We start from the raw sequence: 16,872 nt of genomic DNA on the forward strand, positions 1-16,872 counted from the left end.
TGACCAGCTTGGGCAACATAGTGAGACCCCGTCTCTACACACACATACACAGAGTTACGAAAAAGTAGCCAGGCAAGGTGGCATGCACCTGTAATCCCAACTACTCGGGATGCTGGGGCGGGAGGATTGCTTGAGTCCAGGAGCTCGAAGCTGCAGTGAGCTATGATTGCATCACTGCACTCCAGTCCTCCAGCCTGGGTGACAGAGAGAGACCATGTGATGTTTTTTAAAAAAGGAGAAGGAGCCTTAAAGATCATCTCTTTCAACCCCCTTGTTTTACACATGAGGGACTCTGAGACCCTAGCAAAGTATTGGAAGAAGCACCTACTATCCATTGGCTTTCTACATCCCCAGCCTGCTCTTTTTCCAGATCTTTTTCGGAGTAAGTTAGACACATTCCTTTTTGAGATAGTCCACAAATATGTGATGAAATCTACCCTGTCCTTTGCCCCCTGGGAGGTGGAAGAAGGCAGGCACATGCTCTCGGGGTGCTCTGCATCTCACAGGAAGAATTGAGACACTTCCAGTGGTAGGCATCCATGTCTTCCCTGAAGTCTAGAGAGATCAGTGGTTCTCAACTGGGGACAATTTTGACTCCCAGGGGGACATTTGGCCATGACTCGAGACATTTTTAGTTGTCATACTGGGGGAAGGGAGTTGCTATACTGGCATCTAGTGGGTGAAGCCCAGGGCTGCTGCTCCACAACCTGAAATGCACAGGACAGACCCCCACAACAAAGAATGGTCTGGCCCAATGTTAATAGTAGCCGCTTTTCCCCTTCGGCCTCCTGGGGCTGCTATAACAGTCCTTCGTGCCCCACCACAGCCACACCATGCAGCTGCCACCTGACTCAGGGCAAAGATATGTCCTCAGCCCGGGAGGGCCCAAGCAGCCTCTAGAGAAAGGGAGCTCACCTCATCTGTTCCGCGAGACCTTACATGACTGAGCGCGTTCTTCTTGGTAGCAGGTGGGAGTCTCTGCCCACACTTCCCCACTGATCACATCTGCGAAGGGAGGAGGAAGCCTTACATAAGCGCAGCCTCAGAGAACCTTCTGTCATTTTGGCAACACAGGGCCTGGGGAAGCCCCTCCCTTCCAAAATCTCATGGGGAGCACAGTTCTGTTCTGAATGGGCCCCGGAGGATTTGCCTGCTACCTGCAGGATACAGGTACATCTGAGCTCTTTAGCCTTTGAGATTAGCCTTGCCAGCCTCATCTCCATCCTCCACAACCGCAGCCCCCATTCCCGCCACACTCTTCGCCCACACGCCCTGTGCTGCTTGGAGCCAGCCAATGTGCTTCCATTGTGGGGCCTCTGCTCATGGTGTCTCCTTCCTGTAACATCCCTCCCTGCCTTGATTGCCTGCACAAGGCCCACGGGTGAGATGCTCGTCTGTGAAGCTTCCGGATCCTTCTCCCTGCCCTCCCTGCCAAACAGCTATGCTCTCTTCTTGCTCTGTTGATTCCAGGCACACCTCTCCAGCCATCATAGCTCGCTGGATCAGAAGTATTTGCAAGTGTCTGTATCCCCTCTCCACCTGCCCCCTGTGGATGCCAAGTGCCTCATGCCAGTGCCTGATTCAGGCCCAGGGTCCAACACAAGGAATGCTTATTGAATAAGCAAGCAAGTGAGTGAACAACAAGGTAGACTGGGTTTCACTAGGCTCCTTACTCTCAGAGTGACTACTTCCAGGACGTCATGGTTCCCTATTGGTCACCTGGTATCTGGACACAGGCCATGTGGCCTCAACTCTGCCTCCTCATTGAAACTGTATAATCGACTGGGCATGGTGGCTCATGCCTGTAATCCCAGCACTTTGGGAGGCTAAGGCAGGCAGATCACTTAAGGTCAGGAGTTCAAGACCAACCTGGGCAACGTGGTGAAACCCCATCTCTACTAAAGATACGAAAAGTAGCCATGCCTGGTGGCAATTGCCTGTAATCCCAGCTACCTTGACGTCTGAGGCAGGAGAATCGCTTGAACCTGGTAGGTAGAGGTTGTAGTGAGCTGAGATCATGCCACTACACTCCCTCCAGCCTGGGTGACAAAGTGAGACCCTGTTTCAAAAAATAAAAAGGAAACTGTATGATCTTGAACAAGTCACTTGCCCCCTCCAGCCTGTGCACCTGTCCGTAGCCAGCTGTCACGTCGCAGCGCGCTGCGTTCCATGCATCCGAGGATACAAGGATACGTAGTGGTCCCGAGTTGAGGAGGTAATAGATCCCAACCGAGTTCAGGACTCTCCCTAATTCTCCATTTGTGGTTGCCCTAACTGGCCCCCAGATAGCACTGCTCCTAGGCATGAATACAATGAAAGAAACATTTTCGCGCACTAATAAAATTACCTTCTCTAAAGAAGGCAATTTGCATGTTAATGTTTTGGGTGATTCGGTGCAGCTCCAGTGCCCTCCAGGCTGCAATTTCTCTCTGACAAAGTGACAAAAATAAACTCCCGCATAAAAGAGCATTTCTCTTCTCATTTGTGCTCTAACGTGACATTCTTAATGTGAATCAAGTTGAAACCCACTGCTCGGTCTTATTTTTGACACTGATCTGCCTCCTGTCACCACTCCAAATGGCAGGCCAGCTTTGAAGAGCTCCTCAGAGGGGTATCACCTTGAGGACAGGGCTCGGTCCACTTGGTGAGTGGGCACTGCTCTGCCCCGCCCAAGGCTGAGGCTGGGGTCTTCTGGAGATTCCAGAAGGCCTTGCCAGTTAACTCTTGGATAGCTGAGGGGATGGTGAAGAGGGTTGCTGTTGGTGGCTGAGTTAGGGCCAATTTGCCCATCTTTGGATAGAATGGGAATTCTGAGCCGTGGCCCTCCATGAGAATACTCTTTATTCTGCCAGGCTTGGCACCTCTCATGACTTAAAGACAATCAAGAAAGAAGACCATGTTTCCAGTGTCTCTTCCATGTGCCAGACACAGGCCCAGCCCCTTATGTCTGTTTTCTATTACTGAGCCCCCCAGAGCCGGGCAGGATAGAGAGAAACTGAGGCTCCCAGATGGGCAGTGAGTAAGCCAAGATCACCCCGCAATGTGTAAGAGGCCAACCCTGGATTTGAACTTAGGCATATTTGATATCAAGCCTGGATTTTTTCTACCCTAAGTGGATCACTTAATGTTCAATGAGCAGCCCCCACATGCCATGCACCGGGGGTGATAGGGACGTGCAGGGACGAACAGAACACCCAAGCTCTGGCACTGCTGACATCCAGCAGCCAAGGCAGACATTAAACCCGGGAATGCAGAAATTGCATGTATTTAGACGTTGTGATGCGTTCTGTGAAATAAGTTTTAATGAGGAGGACAGAGAGGACCTCATTTATATTAACAGGTGGATCAGAGAGATGTGTCAGTGAAGGTAATGCTGAGATGGAAGCTTCACCAGGTGGGACTCAGAGTGTTCCAGGCAGAGGCCAGGGACTGGCCCCAAGGTGGGAATGCGTGGAGCAGGGTCTGGGAAATGAAGGCCCACAGGGTGATGGGAATGGGGGCATGGGCTCCAGAGGTGGCTGGAGGGCTCGATCCCTCAGAGCAGGGCAAGGAAGGTGGACAGGGCAAGAAATGTTGTTGTTGAAGAGTTTAAAGTGGGGGAATGTGTGGTTTGGTCTTTTCTTTTCTTTTTCTTTTTTTGAGACAGAATCTCACTCTGTCACCCAGTCTGGAGTGCAGTGGCCTGATCTCAGCTCACTGCAACCTCTGCCTCCCGGGTTCAAGCGATTCTTCTGCCTCAGCCTCCTGAGTAGCTGGGACTACAGGCACGTGCCACCACACCCCACTAATTTTTGTATTTTTAGTAGAGACAGGGTTTCACCATGTTGGCCAGGCTGGTCTTGAACTTCTGACCTCAGGTGATCCGCCCACCTCAGCCTCCCAAAGTGCTGGGATTACAGGTATGAGCCACTGCACCTGGCCCTGATTTGTGTTTCTAAAAGGTCATTCTGGATGCTGTATTGGAAGGGGCAATGGTGGAAGCAGGGAGACCAGCGAGGAGGCTGTGGGGGCGTCAGGGGACGACAGCTGCTCAGGTGGGTGAGGGCAGGAGAGCACAGGTTTATGGTCCTAGGGATGTGGAGGTGTTGAGAGAAGGTGAGAGAAGTCTCAAAAATGACCTCAGGCTTCTGTCTTGAACAAGTAGGTGGGTGGAGAGACCATTTATTAAAATGGGCGAGACTCAAGGAAAAACAGAATTGGGAAGGGAAGACCAAGAGATTCATTTTTAACAGGCTAATGCATTATCCCAGCGGCAAAAAAGAAGACTGGCCTGGAGATAATGATTTGGAGGGCATGGATTCATTGGAGGCATTTCAACCTGGGGAATGAATGACAGGAAGAGAGAGCCAGAGAAAGGCCCTGTGGGTTCCACAGCAAGGAAAAGCAGACAGAAGCCAGCAAGAGAGAGGGAGCAAGAAGCAGGAGAGCGAGATGAAACAGACGTGGGAAGACTGTGTCTCTAGGAGGGAGGCTTGCACATGGTCACATGCTATGGAGAGAGAGCCGAGAGGAGCTCAGAGCTGAGATGGGAGTGGAAGGCACCCAGGCATTTGGCATGAGCCCTCTAGGAGGAGAGACAGGGAGTGAACATCCTCTCTTGAGCTGGAAGGGAGGTTGTGGAGGTAGTGCCACCTCAAGAGGGACCAGCAGTCTGACTGAGGAGGGAGCAGAGACAGAGAGAACAGTGACAGGAAGGCAGGCTCTTCAACCACACAAGATCCCAGGGCTGTTTGATGGCAGATGGTGGCATTCAGGAGCAGGGGAGAAGCTGACAAGCTGGGAGCATTAATCAGGACCAACTCTAGACAAACTCCCTTTCCTTCCCTCATCCCTCACCCCCACCACCTCAAGGCCCACCTGCCAGGCCGCCCACAGCACCAGCTCTGTTCCCTAACACCCTAAAAAAGCCCTTTCAAAGCACCAGTACTACTAGTTGCTCTCCTCAGAAAGATCTTCCTCCCCAGTGCTGATCCTTGAAGATCCCAACCCCAAGTTAATTTGGCAAGAGCTATCAAAACATACTAGTACAAATAATACATACTACTTGACCCGTAAGTTCCGCTGGAAGATGATCGCTCATTCAAGCATGTACTGCTATATACACAAAGATGTTCATTGTTGCATTATTTGCAATATCAAAAGAAGAAGAAAGGAGAAAAACAGCCTAAGTGTCCATTAGTAGGGGAAGGATTTTAGAAACTCATGGTGCATCTATGTATATGGAATTCTATACAGTCTATAAACAACAGGGTAGATCTATATATGCTGATATGGAGACGTGTCAAGGCACGGTAAAAATTGTGTAAGTGCAGTACGGTACCTATACTGTGATCCTATTTGTGTACAGAATTATATGGATATGGATATTGATGCACACAGCAGTGCACATATTTCATTTTCATGCATATATGCCAGAAATTGCAAACAGCATTCATTTCCAGCGCACAGGAATCAGAGGTCGCAGGGCAGAGGAGGGAAACAGGACCTTCACTTTCCACTATCTGTGCATTGCCTCTTTCTGAATTTTCTCACCTTGTGCACCACGGGCACTCTGTAACCTATCCTGCCTATCCAGGCAATGACTTGCTTCTTCCTTTGTGTTCTCACACCCCCATCTCACGTTGGGTCATCCTACTCTCTCCCTGCTTCTCCCTGCCCTGCATCAGAGGATGCTTGTTCATCTCCAAATCCACACAATGAGGGGCCAGCAAGGGCTGGCGGAACTGAGTGGCCATGGTTGCGGCCTTCTGAATCCTCAGATCCTCATAGAGAAAGGCTGTGGTGGTGGAAGAAGAGGTTGATTTGCTCTGTGTAAAAGTGGAGTGTAGTGGGGAGGTTTTGCACATTTCAGCTCCCAGGCTGAGAGCAGAGAGCACATGGCAGTAAGAAGGGACCTCCTGGGGCAGTGATGAGCTCCCCATCACTGGAAGCAACCAAGTGGGGGGTGATGGATGGCTGTTGTTAGCAATGTCAGGAAGGGCAACCCGTGCCCTTCAGAATCTCACAGGGCAACTGCAGAAAGCCACAGAGACAGGACCAGAAATCATGCTTTATCTGCCCTGGTTTGAATCTCCACTACCAGCCCCAGCCTGGAGGACTGAGTGAATGGCTAGGTCTGCCCACACTCAACTAACACACAGAACCCAAGACAAATGCAAAGCTTTGCCATATCACTAAACAAAGGCAAACAACCACAGAAAATCAGAGGCCATAAAAGCATCTACCACCCAGATTTTGTTCTGAGGATTAAACAAAAGGTGCCCATAAAGTGCTCACCACAGTGCCTGATGGATATTAAGCACGTGTTGTATACAGGCCACTCTTAGTAATTCCTCTTATCATTCTGGGTGGTGGTGTTACTCTGCAAGGGTGTGGATTGTGTTATCTCTGAAGTCCTTTTTAAGCGAGAGATTTTGACCACTTGCTGAGGAATGAGTGCTGAGCCTCAGAAGGTTCTATAGGAGCCATTAATCTCAACAGAAACGTCTGCAATAGCATGAAGTAGTTGCAGGAAGCAGTGACCAGAACTGTGGCCCTGTCTTCCCAGATGGTGACTAAGGAACTTATGTTCCTGTCGTGGTGGAATCAGGGGTGACGTTGGATGGGACTGGACTGAGACCTCTGGGCCACTCTGCCATAGCCAGCAGTATGACCTGTGATTAATGAAATGATGGAAGAGTTGCTTTCACCTTTGATTATGTTTGTTATTTGGGTGCTGCTGGCTTCTGGGGGTAATGATTTTCCTGCAAGGTCTATTTATGGTTCAGTCCTGACACATTAATTTCTCCATCCGGCCAAGGACAAAGGTGATAGTGACTTACTGTTGCTGTAATGCTTAATACAATGACTGCGCATGTGCAGCTTCTGTTCCTGAGATGGTGGGGTGGGCGGTGGCAGCAGCAAGGCTTTTCTCCTTGAGATTTCATGTGGGTTGGGGGAGAACTGGTAGGGAGCAGCACCACCGCTTACCACTCTCCAGCAGTGTGACCTTGGGCAGATGGAGTGTGACCTTGGGCAGGTGCTTGGGTCTCCCTGAGCTCAGCACTTTCTCTAACAATGTGTGTATTGGCAGTCCAACCTCTTAGGGTGGCAGTGGGACATGGTAATGCTGAGTGGGAATCCTGGTGGGCAGAATGTCCTCAATAAACGTGGACATTCCACTTCTTAAAATATTCGGAAGTCTCCATCACTTCCAATACTTGTGGAATCCTCAGGGATCACCCCATCCAGCCCCTCACTTTACAGAGGGGAAGCAAGTGAGGCCCATTGAGGAAAAGTGACCAGCTCAAAGCCACACAGTGCACAGGGGCAGAGACCATGGAGATCCCAGGCCCCTTCACTCAGATTCCTGGCCTCATGGAACTCAGTCCAGCAGGGTGACAAGAAATTGGCCAACTTCAGTAAGAGAAAATGAAACCAATATTGTGATAGCATTCCAGGCCAGTGAGGTGAGAGAGCGGACTTCCAAGTGGGAATATGATGGGAAACACTTGTGCCGCTGTGTTTTTTTTTTTTTTTTTTCTTTCTCTGCGACAGAGTCTCACTCTGTCTCCCAGGCTGGAGTGCGGAGGCAGTCTCAACTCACTGCAACCTCCCTATCCTGGGTTCAAGCAATTCTCCTGCCTCAGCCTCCTGAGTAGCTAGGATTACAGCTGTGCGCCACCATGCCCGGCTAATTTTTGTATTTTTAGTAGAGATGGAGTTTCACCGTGTTGGCCAGACTGGTCTCGAACTTCTGACCTCATGATCCGCCTGCTTCACCCTCCCAAAGTGCTGGGATTACAGGCATGAGCCACTGTGCCCGGCCTGTCCCACTGTTTTTTAAGCACTGTATTGCTTTTTCTATGTGGTACGTTGTGGGGGGGACAAAAAAAGGGCACTCAGGGCAGATATTACTATCCCCACTTTATAGATGCAGAAACTGAGACCCAGAAAAGTGAAATGCCTTGACAGCCAGTAAGTGGCAGAGCTGGCACCCGGACCAGCTCATCTGAGTCTCTGTCCTTATTCATGCAGCCGAATGCCATCTCACTGTGAGATGCCCAGGTTTGATCCACCACATGTGGAGTCCTTCGAGATCCCAGCCCCAGGCCTAGAGAGACTGTGGTCAAGTCTGGGGGAACCGTGCAGCAGCAGACAGGGAGCTAGGCTGCAAGATGCCCTAAGAATGGAGAGAAAGCTGAGATTCCTGTGATGAACTGCCCTGGAGTTTGTGCAGCCTTCACAGATAGCTCTTCTGGGGGCCATTTCACTGCACAGATAGGAAGCACTAAGCTAATTCTAGTCAAGATCATTCAGCTTTATTTCCTACCAATGATTGCAAACAGCAAACTTGTATACTTTTACATTTAGAATTGTACGATGAGACAGAAACATCTAGTGTAGGTGAGTAATAAGAAAGAGATTTAAAGGTTGGGGAGAGAGAAGGGCTTGGCAAGTGGCTGTTTAAAGCACACCAATCCCAGGAAACAGAATTACTAGCAAGGAAGCTCAGGTATTTTTGAGAGGAAGAAAATACCTCATATTCTGTCTGGGATAACATCCCTGGCTGTCGACAATGATTTGGATTTAATTATATCATATATTCAAATGTACTCTGTAAACTGTAAAATAATACATAAATGTCAGATGTTAAGAAAGCGTAACGCAGAAAAAAGAGCGTGGGCTTGAAAGTCAGCTAGGCATGTAAATGCTGCCTCGCCCACCTAGACCATGACCTTGACAAGCCACTTAGCCTCTCTGGGCCTGTGTTCCTCAACTGTAAATGAAGAATACGTGTAAACATATCTTCTTCCCACCATTACCCTGAGAAGTAGATGAGAAAAATGGATATTCTTTGTAAACTGTAAACTGGAAAGTGTTATGAAGACCTAAGATAGGATTCTTGTTCCCATCTTTAAGCTGGGGAATAGATGATGAGATTATTGGTGAGCAGCTCCCAGTGTTTTCATAAAGCCCTGAGGGCAAGATTGCCTTCCCAGGAGTGGAGAGCAGGGGGCTTTGGCCTAGAAGGAGCTGGTGGGCCATCCTCACCCAGCCTATTGACAGAATGAGGCCATCATCTGTCAGGGGCCACCTCTCAATATCCAAGTGGCAGTCTCAGATGAGAGATGTGCGGCTGGCTGCAACTGGAGTGTTTCGAAGGCTGCCTTCTCCAGCAACATCCGTCAACCCAAATGAAGTGTAGAAAAATACTCAACAGCTTATCTTGTGGTGTGCAGGGCAGGTAGGGAAAGCCTGTTTGCAAAGACCAACGAATATAACTGTACCTTCTTGTTGACATCCAGCAGAGATAGATGAGGCTGCATCCCTCATTCACTGCAAGGCCAGTATTGCTTCTGTTCTAAATGACTGGAATTAACACTTGGTCAAATCTTTGACCCACCTTGGCCTCTCAAAGTGTTAGGATTACAGACATGAGCCACCGCACCTGGCCAAATCTTCAAAAACTCTCGAAGCAGCAGTGGAGTAAGGAGGTTAAAGAGCATGGTGGTTGGGGTCTGCCACCTACCAGCCATGTGATTCTGGCAAGTCTCTTGAATGTAAAATGGATTGTCAATACCCGCTTCATAAGGTTTTTGTCTGAGTAAATTAAATAATGTGAAGGCACCCCATAGCCCAGGGCCTTCCATATAATGAGGGCTAAATATGAATGATTACTGTTTACTTTCATTACTTTTACTGTAACAGGACATTAAGGCAATGTTACCAAAAAGATCCTTTCAACTCCCAATCCAAGCTGTGAGGGGTTTTCTGAGTGCTGGTGAAGGAGCAGGGAAGAAGTGTAGGGTTGCTTATATTTTTTTCTAAATGGCTCAGGTAAATTCAGAGACTTGAGTAGTAGTAGGAGAGTGTCCCCAAGAGCTAGGTGCACCTCAGCAGAACTGAGGATTTGAGGGTGGTATGAACCAAATTGTATCTCCCACAAAATTTACATATTGAAATCCTAACTGTCCTCCATGTGGCTGTATTTGGAGATGGGGCCTCTAAGGAAGTAATTAAGGTTAAATGAGGTCGTAAGTGTGAGTCCCTTATTGAATAGGATTAGCATCCTGATAAGAAGAGACACCAGAGAACCCAATCTGCCTCTCTGCCATGTGAGGACACGGCAAGAAGGTGGCCGTCTGCAAACCAGGAAGAGAGCCCTTACCAGAACATGACCGCGCTGGCACCCTAATCTCAGACTTCCGGCCTCCAGGACTGTGAAAGTAAATTTCTGTTGTTGAAGCCACCCAAGCTATGGTATTTTGCAGCCCAAGCAGACTAAGACCAGGAGCAGAGAGTGAGCTGTGGGATTTCAGAGGAGAAAGCTTGTTCTGTGTCCCCAAAGACCCTTGATCACCCACAGCAGAACCAGCCCAATACTAGGTTTCTCAAAGACCATTCTCTTTTTTTTTTTTTTTTTTGAGACGGAGTCTCTCTCTGTTGCCCAGGCTGGAGTAGACTGGCGCGATCTTGGCTCACTGCAACCTCCGCCTCCCAGGTTCAAGCGATTCTCCTGGCTCAGCCTCCCAAGTAGCTGGGATTACAGGCACCTGCCACCACATCTGGCTAATTTTTTGTGTGTTTAGTAGAGACAGGGTTTCACTATGTTGGCCAGGCTAGCCTAGAATGCCCAACCTCGTGATCCACCCACTTCAGCCTCCCAAAGTGCTGGGATTACAGGTATGAGCCACTGGGCCTGGCCAGACCATTCTCTTAACTTCTTCGCTCCACTGCCTCCCATAGAGCCCTTCAAGAGATGGCTAAGTTGGCATGTTCATTCCATTTCCTGATTACTCACTGGGGCAGAAGCCCCAATGCTGCTGTTACAAATGCAGTTTCTGGGGCCTCACTGCCAACAGACAGAACCCCCAGGGAGAGGGAACAGGAAGCTGCATTTCTGGCAAGGTCCCTAGATGATTTTATGTATAAAATGTTTGAAAACCATTGACCTTGAGAGGGAGGCCAGTCTCCTTGGTCTGAGGTGTCAGAGGCCCTCCTGCATGAGATTCCTGGCTTGCCCTCACACCCACATCCAACCGTGGGCGAACCTCAGATGGCACTGGCACTACCCTCGGACCATATCCAGGATCTAATCATCCCTCACCACCTCCACCAGTACCATACTGGTCCAAGCCACCCCATCAGCTCTCTGGGACTGGTGCAGTTGCCCCTGAATGGATCTCTTTGTTCTCATATGTGCCCCTACCACTGGGTTTCAGCACAGCTTCCACAGTGACATGTCACTTCAGGACTCCCCAGTGACCTCCCATCTTCTTCAGTTGGAAATCCAAAGTCCTGCCATGGTCTACAGGGCCCCCTGTGGCCTGGACTCCTGGAACCTTCCAGGTCTCCTCTATCACAGCCCAGACAGGGAAGGGAGATGGCATGGAGAATGTTCTCTCCCGCTTAGTGGGCAAGCAGTGATGCTGGAAGAATCCGGGGCTGTGCGGTTTCTCAGAAAGGACTTAATGCACGATTGGAACGATTCCATGGCTTTTCAGCTCCATCATTAGTCTTTTAAAAATAACTGGTTGGGTTTGCTCTCAATCAAAGTGTCTTTAAAATGTAGACATTTTTAGCCCAAAGTCAAGCTTCTCTCAGTTTGGGGGCAGGTCCTTTTGCAAATAAGCCCCGCTTTGCAGATGGGCCTTCCGAGTGAAGTTTATACAGACTGGACTGTGCAGTGGGGAGCAGGGAGGGGAAGGAGCGGGGTTCAGCATCACCTGGGATCTTGTGAGAGATGCAAACTCCCAGGCCCCACCTCAGCCCTCCGAATCAGAAACTGTGGGGCTGGACCCTCCATCTGTATTTTAACAAGCCCTCTGGGGGGTTCAAAAGTTCAAGAGCCTCTGGTCTGGATCATTGCGCTTTCATAAGTCTGTAAATCTTCTAAGAGAAGGGTTTCCATGGGTCTCTTTTTTCTTCACCCCTTGGCTTACCTCAGTGTCCTCAGCTATAAAGTGGGCATAATAACACCTGCATCACACAACTGTTACAAGAGTCACAGTCTATTCAGTGGATTAAGTGCATCTTTATTGATGCTCACTGTGTGCCAGGCTATGCTGGGCTCTGGGAATGTAGAGAAGAGGGGGACATGGTCCCCACCGGCAGGAGCAGAGTCTCATTAGAGAGACAGCCATATACCCATGGATTTATCCTAATATATGATGAGAAACAAGAAGAAGCACCGTGAAGGGTGATTAATTCCACCTGGGGATGGTCAAGGACAGATTCCCAGAACCAGTGACCTCAGAGGCTAGGTTGGGGGTATTTTTTAAATTGTGTGTGTGTGTGTGTGTGTGTGTGTGTGTACTTGAATAATTATCAACAATGAGCATGGATTTATCTTATTTGGAAAATTCAGAAAAGAATGAAGATATTAAAATATCCTATAAGTCTAGCACTGCCTTCCCCCATGCCCCATGGTACTATAAATAAGTTTGCAATGAATACCATTGTATACATTGTTTTCCTTTGGAAGGAATATTTTCTTAGGGTAAATTCCTAGGATTTGTGAACACTGTGTTCAATGATATAAACACAACATTTATTTTTTATTTTTTTCCTCCTTACCTCCCTAATAAACATTTGAATGGCTCTTAAAACTTTCACCAAGTTGCTTTTCAAAAGTCTATAGCAATTTCACCACTACCTCCCATGATGAGTATTTAATACTTTTGTTAGTTTACTTGGTGAGCAATAGCCCCTGTGGCTTGGATGGGGCCAGATGCCTTCTCTCTTATTTGCTGATATATGTGAATAGCCCATTCATGTGCTTTGTCCATTTGGGTATTCTATGAGATTTTCTTTTTAAAAATTTTTTAGAAGACAGGGTCTTGGCTGGGCCCGGTGGCTCACGCTTGTAATCCCAGCACTTTGGGAGGCCAAGGTGGGTGGATTGCTTGAGGTCAGGAGTTTGAGACCAGCCTGGCCAATGTGGTGAAACCCTATCTCTGCTAAAATACAAAAAAATTAGCTGGGCATGGTGGTGGGCACCTGTAATCCCAGCTACTAAGGAGGCTGAGGCAGGAGAATTGCTTGAACCCAGGAGGCAGAGTTTGAGCCAAGATCATGCCACTATACTCCAGCCTGGGCGACAGAGCGAGATCCCGTCTCCAAAAAAATAAAAAAAGACAGGGTCTTGTCTGTTGCCCAGGCTGGAGTGCTGTGATGTGATCATAGCTCACTTCAGCCTCAAGTTCCTGGGCTCAAGCAATCCTCCTGCCTCAGCCTCCCAGTGTGCTGGGATTATAAGGTTAAGCCCTCTTACCCAGCCTCTGTAAGGATTTAGGTATTTTTAACATGAAATCAATTACTAAACCAACCTTACATTTATTAAAAACAAAAACAACCACCTGCTCTCGGCCCAGCCAACCACCCCCAGCACATCTCTGCCTGTCAGAGCCCTCCTCATTCTGCAAGGCCCCACTGTCGTGCCCACTTCCCTATAAGCCTCCACTGACGCCCCCAACCCCTAGATCCTCCAAGGTGTTGGATTCCGTGTTTCCTGCAGATTCTACCATTTCCATCCTCAGGCACCCTTGGCAGGGATGCTTCAGAGCGTTTCTGGGAATAAGGTCAAGAAGCAGCGGTGCACAAGGCTTGGGTCCAAATCCCAGCCCTGGCAAAAGTAACCCTGGTATAAAACCATATACATACATATATACATATATATACATACACATATAGATGTATGTATATGGTTTTACATATATATACACCCATATACATATATTAACCCATATATATATGGGTTTTACCTGTATATATAACCCATATATATATATGGGTTACTGGTTATATATATATACACATATATATTCTACTTTGATAAAAAGTTAAGTAGAATATATGTGCAAAAACTTTGCATTGTATTTTTTTTCAAAGTAATACATGTACCTGACTTCAAATTCAAATAGTAGTAAGGGGTTCATAATTAAAAGCATCTCCCCCACATCATCTCTTTCCACACACTAGAATTTCCCACTGCAGATGTTTAAATTATATCCATGTTTACTGTAGAAAATCACAAAATGCAGACAAGCAGAAAGAAAGCCAAGCCAGTTTAGTGAGATCCCACTTCTTGTTTTAGAGTATCTTCTAGATGATGTTGCCATGCCTTTTTTTTTTTTCCCAATTGGTCCTCATTGTATGTTTTCTATGCGTTATAGCTCTAATCACATTCTACCACCAACTAAGGGAACAAAACTGATATTTGTTGAGTAAAGAAGTGCAGTGAGTGGCTAGATCCTTGCCATTCAAAGTGTGGCATCAGCACCATCAGGAAGCTTGCTAGAAATTCAGTGCCTTGGGCCCGACCCCAGGATTCTCATTTGAACAAGCTGGTGATTGGAGTATGCATTACAGCTGGGAAGGGCTTTGCAGAGCAGAGTTACTCAAAGTTGTAACCCATAGACTGTCAACAGTCCTGGACAAGAGGCCTGAGCCAGAATGTAGACAGCACGCTGCTTCCTTTATAGAGGAAGACGTGCTATTATACTAAATACTGTCAACAGAACTAAACAATGTGATTGATGAGGACCGTGATTAACGTTCTGGCCCAAGCTCCTTATCTTGTCAGGGACCAGGGACACACAGTTCGTGGGCTTGGCACTGTCAGCCTGCCACACTTTGAGTGGCGCTGTTTAGATCACACAGTTGGGAAGTAGAGAGCTGGGACTGGGTTTCTCTGGCTTTAGATCCTAATCTTCTCAGTCTGTGTATATCTGACCCTCCCACCCGACTGTCTCACACACCCACAGATGCACATACTTGCACGGGCACATGCCCAGCCTATGAGAGCCTTGGCCCAGAGTTGGTGATTAGGAAACATCTGCCTCTTGAGTCAGACCAAGGCTCCCGCTCCCCTGTGTCTTTGCCCATCCCAGGCTGCTGTTTACATTAAAAGTAACCCTGGTGTAAAACCCATTTTAACAACTCCTTCTATCAGGATCAAACAGAGCAGCGGCCTTGTAGGATGTCTGGAGTCAAGAGAACCCAGGAGGGAGACAAAACACAACTTCTTTGCTCAGCTCAGGTTCCCAAGGCAAAAATAGCTCTGGGATCCCAGGGTCTGTATGTGACCCAGGATCTACAAACCCTCGGCCAGCCTTCTGTCCCCAGTGCCAGAAGCAGGTAAATAATGCACAGTCACCAGGAAGGCGTGGATTTCAGAGTCAACACCAGCCTAATCTAAAATGCCACGTGGTGTTCAGTTCAGCCTTACTGTCACCTTTCCCAGGGAGCTCAGGGACTCCTATAGGTTTAGATCCCAGGGTCCCAGTTTTACTTGGACATTGGGAAGACTCAGACCCTTTCAGGCAGTTGAAACTTTTAACTGAGTTTTTAACAACTTAGTTAAAATACTTGGGAGTCAGTTTGAATTTCCAGGCCACTCTTCCCTGGCTGTGTGACCTTAGAGAAGTTACTTAACTTCTCTATCAGTTTTTTTTTATTTGTTTTTTTGTTTGTTTGTTTGTTTGTTTTTTGCTTTTTTTTTAAGACGGAGTCTCGCTCTGTCACCAGGCTGGAGTGCAGTGGCGTGATCTTGGCTCAGTGCAACCTCCAACTTCCTGGTTCAAGCGTTTCCCCTGCCTCAGCCTCCTGAGTAGCTGGGATTACAGGCACGCACCACTGCACCCAGCTAGTTTTGGTATTTTTAGTAGAGATGAGGTTTCACCATATTGGCCAGGATGATCTCGATCTCCTGACCTCATGATCTGCCCACCTCAGCCTCCCAAAGTGCTAGGATTACAGGCATGAGCCACCACACCCGGCCATCAGTTTCTTGATTTGTAAGATGGGGCACAGTAATATTGACCTCATAAAGGTATTGTGAGAATTAGTGGCAGTGTCGGTAAAGCACCTAGTGTCAATGCACCCATTCATCCACTCACTCATTCATCTATATTGAGCACCTCTGGGCAGCACAGGAAGCTCACAGTCCAGAGAGGAGGATGGAGACCACACAAACAGACAGACACAGAGCAAGCCACAGCCGGTGCTGCAAAGAGAAGTGCAGGAATCCTGTACCAGGGGCCAGGTCTAAACTGGAGATCAGGGAAGGTTTTACTGAATGAGTGATTTTGAGCTCAGGTCTCAAAGGTAAGTAGATGCTTATAAGACAAAGCCAGGGTAGAACATTCCAGGGGTGTTGTAGGGATGACTATTTATTCTTTCCAGAATACAATTTGGGCCAGAGAAATGACAGTTGGGTTTATTTCACTTTTGGGGGTAAAATTTGCAGACAGCAAAATGCATGAGCCTTAAGGCACAATTTGAGTGCATTTTGACAAATGCACACACCCATGCACACACCCATGTAACCAGCATCTCTATTATCAGATAGAATTTTGCTGTCAAACCAGGTTTATCTTCATATCTTCATAACCTTGTTCCCTGATTATAAAAGTTAAGAAGCTGGGGGTTTTTTTATTTTTGTTTTCTGAGATGGAGTCTCGGTCTGTCACCCAGGCTGGAGTACAGTGGCACGATCTCAGCTCGCTGCAACCGCTGCCTCCCAGGTTCAAATGATTCTCCTGCCTTAGCCTCCTGAGTAGCTGGGATTATAGGCATGTGCCACCATGCCCGGTTAAATTTTGTACTTTTAGTAGAGATGGGGTTTCTCCATGTTGACCAGGCTGGTCTCGAACTCCTGACCTCAAGTGATCCACGCACCTTGGCCTCCCAAAGTGCTGGGATTATAGGCGTGAGCCACTGTGCCCGGCCAGGAGCTGGGTTTTAATGGGGGCATTTCATTGTGGACATTTTACAAGACTTTGAGCTAGGTTTAAATCTTATATAACTTTCCCCAGGTCTCTCCATGTCTCTGAGACTCAACTTCCTCATCTGTAAAATAGGGTTAATCGAACTTACTTCACAGGGCTG

The 16,872-nt window shown here is 48.0% G+C and overlaps 1 protein-coding gene across 1 annotated transcript in view; it reads left to right on the forward strand.

Annotated features, from left to right (window-relative positions):
• TTLL11 (tubulin tyrosine ligase like 11) overlaps positions 1–16,872 on the forward strand; it is a 294,890-nt gene that overhangs the window by 270,771 nt on the left and 7,247 nt on the right. The window lies entirely within an intron of this gene.

The sequence above is a fragment of the Trachypithecus francoisi genome, unplaced genomic scaffold, assembly GCF_009764315.1.
Source record: "Trachypithecus francoisi isolate TF-2019V2 unplaced genomic scaffold, Tfra_2.0 Lachesis_group16, whole genome shotgun sequence".
Taxonomy (NCBI): Eukaryota; Metazoa; Chordata; class Mammalia; order Primates; family Cercopithecidae; genus Trachypithecus; species Trachypithecus francoisi.